Source organism: Neoarius graeffei, chromosome 21 (assembly GCF_027579695.1).
Source record: "Neoarius graeffei isolate fNeoGra1 chromosome 21, fNeoGra1.pri, whole genome shotgun sequence".
NCBI classification, from domain to species: Eukaryota; Metazoa; Chordata; class Actinopteri; order Siluriformes; family Ariidae; genus Neoarius; species Neoarius graeffei.
In genome coordinates this window covers 19,487,410-19,496,082 of record NC_083589.1, presented here as the reverse complement: position 1 = coordinate 19,496,082, position 8,673 = coordinate 19,487,410, and positions in this window count along the sequence as shown.

The following is an 8,673-nucleotide window of genomic DNA, read 5'->3' as shown; positions in this document are numbered from 1 at the left end:
ATAGACACAGACAACCATTCACACTCACATTCACACCTACGGTCAATTTAGAGTCACCAGTTAACCTAACCTGCATGTCTTTGGACTGTGGGGGAAACCGGAGCACCCGGAGGAAACCCACGCGGACACGGGGAGAACATGCAAACTCCGCACAGAAAGGCCCTCGCCGGCCCCAGGGCTCGAACCCAGGACCTTCTTGCTGTGAGGCGACAGCGCTAACCACTACACCACCGTGCCGCCCTTCATCATACATCATCCTGCTTTAAATGCATGCATGTAACAATAAATATAGAACTATTCATAGCAAGACTTTTATATGAACCATAAAGATATTTGATCCATACATTGCTAATGTTTCATAATTAATTAGCTGATCTAGTATTGTTGAGATATCTGGCATGGTGAGGATTTCTCATTGTGATAAATGAGTACACAACACACCATGCATAATTTGATGTCATTATGTAGCTAAAGTATCTCACTTTAACAATTCACATGACCAATCATAGAAACGTTTCCAACCAGAAGATGAAAAGAGAGAAAATAAACCACTGAATGAACATTACGTGTTCAAGCTGATCCAAATACATTCACATCTCATTTTTTTTTTCTAATATACTGAGAGAACCTTTGTATGAACCTGAACCAACCAGTAGAGTTGGTAATTATATGATAATGAAGTGTTGTGTAAAGGAGCTGTGAATCTGAGATGTAGTTTTAGCAACTGTTCACCACTGAAGTGTACGTTCTCATGTCTGAACATATAATGTCTGTTTATATGAGTGATTCCATGCTTATGGGTACTGAAATGGGGACATGAACTTATTCACCTAAAACCATTTCTTTTTTTACCATCAGGTCACAAAACATGTAATCTTTAATGAATGATATGTTAAAAGATAACTTTAATTTTCTGAGATGTAATAAAAACATTTATATGCCAAAGTCAAGCCTATGAGTTCCAAAATGATGTCTGTTACATTACTTCTGTTACGATTGTCCATCTCGCGTCTGTTACAAATTAATTACAATCTAGCTATATACCATGTTAATCTTATTGAAAGAATGTGTATGTTTATTCTACTACACATGTTTATTAATTATATTTGCTAAAACATCACTTTCCTATGTTTCAAAAAGTAATTCTACATTGTTAAAATTGAGAATATATATGTCCACAACACTTCTGTTACGTTCTGACTTTGGCATATAAATGTTTTTATTACATCTCAGAAAATTAAAGTTATCTTTTAACATATCATTCATTAAAGATTACATGTTTTGTGACCTGATGGTAAAAAAAAGAAATGGTTTTAGGTGAATTTTTAAAAATAAGTTCATGTCCCCATTTCAGTACCCATAAGCGTGGAATCACTCATATACACATTATGACCACGGACAGGTGAAGTGAATAACATTGATTATCTCATTACAATGGCACCTGTCAAGGGGTAGGATATATTAGGTAGCAAGATAACAGTCAGCTCTTAAAGGGCTGATGACACGTTTTTGACATCTTTGGCGATGTTTTATAACATAAAAAGTAATTCCCGATGATCCATATATTAATTCACGAAGGCGCCTATTTTACAAGTTATGATAAAAAACGCGGCTATTTGGGCAAATTTGACGGGGCTGCAGCACCCAGGAGACGAAAGAGGAGGAGGGGCTATATGACGTCAGCGAAAGAATCTTCCTCCTAGCTTACCAGTTTGTTGTTGATGCGAGAGATGTTCAGTTTATCATTATTAGTATTATTATTATACATTATTATACATTATTATAATATATTTATATAGTTATTATGCCTTCGCGTTGTGTTGCCGGCTTTTGCTCCAAAACCCACAAGGATGGGGTAAGTTTATTCAAGTTTCCCAGAGATCCCGAGCTGCATGCGAAGTGGGTGAAGCAAGTCAGGCGCACTCGTGACAAGTGGGAGCCCTCACCAACATCTGTCCTGTGCTCTGAACACTTCGATTTGGATTGTTTTGACACCCTTCCCAGCTTAAAGGAATCTCTTGGGTGTTCAGTTCAACACAAACGTGTGCTGCTACCATCAGCAGTGCCTACAGTATTCCGGAGGGGGTCTACTAGTAGCTATGCCGGATCCAGCAGTCGCCTGGGACAAGGCAACTCCTCCAAAGACAGTCATCCTGTCAGAACGTGTTGAGAAATGACATAAGATAAAGGTACGTAGAGCTATAGAGTGCTCTGACATGATGCTAAAAATAGTAACCATGCGGTCTGCGCGGCCATCTTGGAAGTGACTCGCTCCAGAGCGCTCATAGAGTACACATCATAGAGTACACATTCATGATAATCATAAATGCAATCATAAAGTCGGCATGATATCAGTCATGTATTTGCTTGTGAAAGCTTGCACTGTCTTCGATGGTGTTGGATGGTTTGTTTACGTCTTCTTAGTACTAATACAAAAAAAACTGGTCTATGGGTATGGGCATCATATCGCCTAGTCTTCCTCCTCACTTGCTGGTTTGTTGATGTGACAGATTTGTAGTAGCAGTTGTAGTATTTTGCCTTTGCATTGTGGTCTCTTATTGCCAAGTTGAAAGAATTTGTTTCTCGAGGGAAAGCTAACTTAGCCAGACAAGTAGGCTACAGATTGTCATTTGCTTACGCTGATGTAGGTTATCAAATATTTTGCTTCATTCAAGGATAAAACTAAGAAGCTATAAACTAGAAGATGTGCCTGCCAATATTATCCTAAATGTATCACGGATCAGGCATAGTCGTAAGCTTATTATGTTAGCCGTTTGCATGCTCCATTAGGAACTATGTATTCAGTGTAGCATACGGCTTACATGATATAAGCAGTGTTTTCACATGCAAGACAACAATACACAATATTAAAATATTGATTCCGTAACATTTTGAACAAATACGGGTTGACCTACCAATCCTTGTCATCCAACCTTGTGGTGTTCAATGCTGGGCTGTCTGCCTGTCCGCTGTCCATCTTGGGGTCAGAGTCGGAGTCGCTCTCAGATTGCACAATAACAGGTTCAAACCTGTACGGTTGGATGCACCCGTGTTTGTCATCACTTGATTCTTCCGATCTATCCCACTCACAACACAATTCTAGACTCCCAGAAGAGGAAGAGCTAGAGAGTTCACCGGCGTTTTCATGCGCCATTTCCATTGAGTAGACAGCCAGTGAACCGCAGCGTGTTGTTCCGCTGACGTCACAACATGGCCGCGAGCCACGGACCCAGTTTTCTTGCATTGTGCAATTAAAAGTTGGATGTTCGCGTAACAACAGCTTCTTTTCACGTAATTATAACAGAAATCTAACATGTTTGCCATGTTGTATAGTTTATTTAAGAAATTGCATAGAGTCATGTTCGTGTCATCAGCCCTTTAAAGTTGATGTGTTGGAAGCCAGAAAAATGGACAAGCATAAGGATCCCACAGAAGAGCTACTGCAGCACAAACTGCTGAAAAAGTTAATGCTGGCTAAAACAGAAAGGTGTCAGCATTAACTTTTTCAGCAGTTTGTGCTACAGTAGCTCTACTGTGGGATTGGACCATATGGGCTAGACTTCGTGCCCCATGCAACTCAATGAACCTTCAGCACTCATGACCCTGTTGCCGGTTCACCGGTTGTCCTTCCTTGGACCACTTTTGTTAGGTACTAATCACTGCATACCGGGAACACCCCACAAGATGTGCTATTTTGGAGACGCTCCGACCCAGTCATCCAGCCATCACAATTTGGCCCTTGTCAAAGTCACTCAGATCCTTATGCTTGCCCATTTTTCCTGTTTCCAACACACCAACTTCAAGAACTGACTGTTCTCTTGCTGCCTAATATATCCCACCCCTTGACAAGTGCCATTGTAATGAGATAATTAAGTTATTCCACAAAATTGAGTCGTACATGAGCTGATAGCCGACGAGGTGCATAGCACCGATGTGGCTATAAACCATGTACGATGAGACTGAGTGGAATAACTGTTTTATTCTATCCACATTCACTGGACTTTGAGAAACAGAGCATTTTATTTTTTGCAAATTCGAGAAATAAAAACTTGATACAAAACATCCGACAAAATTATTTCTGCTTAGAATGTAAACAAACCGGCGAAATGACAGTAGCAATCTGTGAAAAATGCAATAATAATTCTTGAAAAATAAAAAAGATATGTTCTTACCATCAAATACTTTAATTCCATATTTTGTTGCTTATTTTGGGGGGTGGGTGGGGGGTTGTTTTCGAGTCGAGTTTTTATTTCGTCCTTGGTTGGTTCTGCAACACGTGCTGCCATTTGTTTGTTCTCTACTCATGGTATATAAGCTGATAGCCTAACAGTAGAGTAACCAATCAAATTGTGTAATGACTCATATCCAGTGAATGTGGATAGAATAATCAATGTTATTCACTTCACCTCTTAGTGTTTTTAATGTTATGGCTAATCAGTGTATATATACCTCGAATATGTCATGTAATTTGTGTTAAAGATGTTTAAATAAAAATAAATGATGTTTTTTTGTGTGTACATGAAAAAGTGATAAAAATGAGAAAATTAAATGAGTAAGTTGTTAAGATTATCAAAACCACCAAAATGTTGTAATTATGTTTGCAGACCAGGAATTGAAAGGAACAGTTGAATCCAAAATACAGGGTAAAGAAACCACCACAATGTGGTGAACAAATGTAGCTTATAGGGAACTCACAGTACAAACGCAAACACAGTATATACAGACATACTTTCAGTAAAATTAAGTGTTTAAGAGGAAAAGTGTGTTGATTATGATTAAAAATCTGCTTCAAACCTGACTTATTTATATTTAACATTTATCAATTTAGTTAAAATTAATTTCTTTGCTATTCTCATAAAGGGTGCCAATACTTCTGGGAATGTTGTCTTGGCATCAGCCATGTTCCCCTGCTCAGTGGCATGAGGTTCTCATGCCATAAACCCCAGCTTTGTGAAGCTTGTGACATACACTCTGGATTCCAGAGCTGCTTGTTCATTTTTATGGAAAATTACAAGTCTTTAGTGAAACTATTCCTGTTAGTGAGCATCTACATGTTCCTCTTTGAAGATCTGTAAGGTTTACACATGACAAACTCACCATCCACTTTATTAGGAACATCTGTATACCTGCACATTCATGCAGTTCTCCAGTCAGCCAATGACGTGGCAGCAGTGCAATATGTATGTAACATCATGCACATAATGGTCAAGAGCTTCAGTTAATGTTCACTTCAAACTTCAAAACAAAAAATTGTGATCTCTGTGACTTTGACTGTGGCATGGGTGTTGGTGCCAGATGGATTAGTTTGAGTATTTCAGAAACTGCTGATCTCCTGGGGTTTTCACACACAACAGTCTCTAGAGTTTACACAGAATGGCGTGAAAAACAAAACTTGAGTGAGTAACAGTTCTGTCAGTGGAAACAAACACCTTGTTGATAAGAGAGGTCAAAGGAACATGGCCAGATTGTTTCAAGCTGCCAGGAAGGATATAGTAACTCATATAATCACTCTTTCCAACCGTGGTGAGCAGAAGAGCATCTCAGCATGCACAAAACATTAAAATTTGGGGTGGATGGGTGACAACAGCAGAAGGTCATATCAGGTTCCATTCCTGTCAGCTAAAAATAGGAATCTGAGTTTATCATGGGCACAAACTCACCCAGTTGAAGATTAAGGGAAAAAAGGTCTTTTTCCAGTCTTCACACATTATAAATTTTGTGATCCAGTGCACCACCCCTTTAACTGTGAAATAAATCTCATTCCATCAGTACACAATTATTTTATGAACAAAATCCATTTATTTAAATATTAGACTCATGATTCAAATGTGGGCGGCACGGTGGTGTAGTGGTTAGCGCTGTCGCCTCACAGCAAGAAGGTCCTGGGTTCGAGCCCCGGGGCCGGCAAGGGCCTTTCTGTGCGGAGTTTGCATGTTCTCCCCGTGTCCGCGTGGGTTTCCTTCGGGTGCTCCGGTTTCCCCCACAGTCCAAAGACATGCAGGTTAGGTTAACTGGTGAGTCTAAATTGACCGTAGGTGTGAATGGTTGTCTGTGTCTATGTGTCAGCCCTGTGATGACCTGGCGACTTGTACAGGGCGTACCCCGCCTTTCGCCCGTAGTCAGCTGGGATGGGCTCCAGCTTGCCTGCGACCCTGTAGAAGGATAAAGCGGCTAGAGATAATGAGATGAGATTCAAATGTGTACAATAAAACTTTCACTATTGACTGGAGCTAAAGAACTAACTTACTTATTTAGAGATTTTGAGGTTTAGACCCACCTGAACCCATTCAACAAGTCAAATAATAATGATTGTAAGAACTCAAGAATCCATCCATGGATTCTTTGATGGATGGGTGGATGATGGATCTTTGAGAATAATATGTTGCATTTTCCACGACATTAACAAGCAGACAGACAAACAAACAAATATGTAAATAAATAAACTCAGATACCCTGGCTATGCTTCAAAGACCCAGTCGGTTTCCTGGATTCCACTTTGAGTACAGTATATTTTGTTTTACAGTATGATATAAAAACAGAGAAAGAGAGAAACATTGTTTTGAGATAGATAGATAGATAGATAGATAGATAGATATTGACAAAATGATATTGATAAGGAAAATTATATGAAAATAAAATAAATGATAAATCAATCAAAAATAAATCAAATTCACAATATAATAAATGCTGCAAAAATGAAAGAAATACTGTGACTCCAAGAGGTAAATATCACTGGTATAATGCTGACTTCTCTGAGTTCCACAATAATGAATGAAACCAGCAGTCACGCAAAAAGAGTTGCAGAACGACGTGAAGGCAGCAGGAAAAACAATTACACAGAGAACAATAAGCAATGAACTGCAACACAGTTATATCCATTTCTACATCTCACAAAAAACTCTTCTGGTTTAACAAAAAAAAACACAAACAAACAAAAACAGAGATTTGCATCTAAAATTTGCACATAAGCCTTTAAACCAATCAGAACATTTATGGAACAAAAGATGAAATAAAGATAGAACTCTTTGGCAATAATTCAGCTTGTCATTCATATTTACAGTGGTGCTTGAAAGTTTGTGAACCTTTTAGAATTTTCTATATTTCTGCATAAATATGACCTAAAACATCAGATTTTCATACAAGTCCGAAAAATAGATAAAGAGAACCCAGTTAAACAAATGAGACAAAGATATTATACTTGGTCATTTTTTTATTGAGGAAAATGATCCAATATTACATATCTGTGAGTGGCAAAAGTATGTGAACCTTTGCTTTCAGTATCTGGTGTGACCCCCTTGTGCAGCAATAACTGCAACTAAACATTTCTGGTAACTGTTGATCAGTCCTGCACACCGCCTTGGAGGAATTTTAGCCCATTCCTCCGTACAGAACAGCTTCAACTCTGGGATGTTGGTGGGTTTCCTCACATGAACTGCTCGCTTCAGGTCCTTCCACAACATTTCGATTGGATTAAGGTCAGGACTTTGACTTGGCCATTCCAAAACATGTGTGGAGATATACAGACCGTCTATAAGCACTGTTGCCAGATGTGGAGCTGTTACTGCTGAAAGGCCATGGCTATTATTTACCAAGGGAATTCACTGCTGTATTTTTTGGCCGCTGTTTACATCCTCCCATGAGCTAATTCCATGGCAGCACTCAGCAAACTCTACGATGACATCAGCACATCATTTTTCTCAATAAATAAATGACCAAGTATAATATTTTTGTCTCATTTGTTTAACTGGGTTCTCTTTATCTACTTTTAGGACTTGTGTGAAAATCTGATTATGTTTTAGGTTATATTTATGCAGAAATATAGAAAATTCTAAAAGGTTCACAAACTTTCAAGCACCACTGTATAAGCGCAAAGTCAACAGACATTTTGTAAATGTGAAGTGGATACATGCTATGGAAGTATCTTAAATAACAACAAAAAAAGTCTCCAAATACTTATCTCTCTGACAGTGTAGCTAGCTAGATGGATGCTGGGATGGACAGATGGATGGATGGATGGATGGATGGATGGATAGGTGGATGGATAGGTGGATGGACTGTTGGATGGATGGATAGAGAGATGGATGGATGTGTTGATGGATGGATAGAGGAATGGATGGATAGATGGATTTATGGATGGATTGATGGGTGGATGAATTTTTGGATGGATGGAGGGATGGATGGATAGATGGATGTCCAGCCCAGTCTGCAGTTCAGGTAGGCGTGTATGATATCAAATGTTGAATTTAGGCTTTAGCTAAATTCTACTGTAGCGTAACATAATGCATTCAACTAGAGGTTGTAACTCATCATTTCTGACCTCCAACTAGGAAAAAACAAAGTAACGCCATCCCTCACCTCAGAATTCCTACTCAGGAACTCAGAGTGGTCTTCTCAATGCTGACTTTTCTCAATTCCACAAGTGACCTCAAATCAGTATGGCTGCTCACAACATCAGCAGTAAACAAAGCAGCATTTCTTACCTTCAAACAATGTATATTCTATATACACAAGGATTCGCGAACACATTAGAAGGTATATGTTTACTTGATAAAAAAATGCAAAAACAAATATGTGAACATATTTTCCTGCAACAAAGAAATACTGTGATTCCAAGAGGTACATATCACTGGTATAATGTTTCGTCAAACATCAACTGGAAAAAAGTCATGGTTA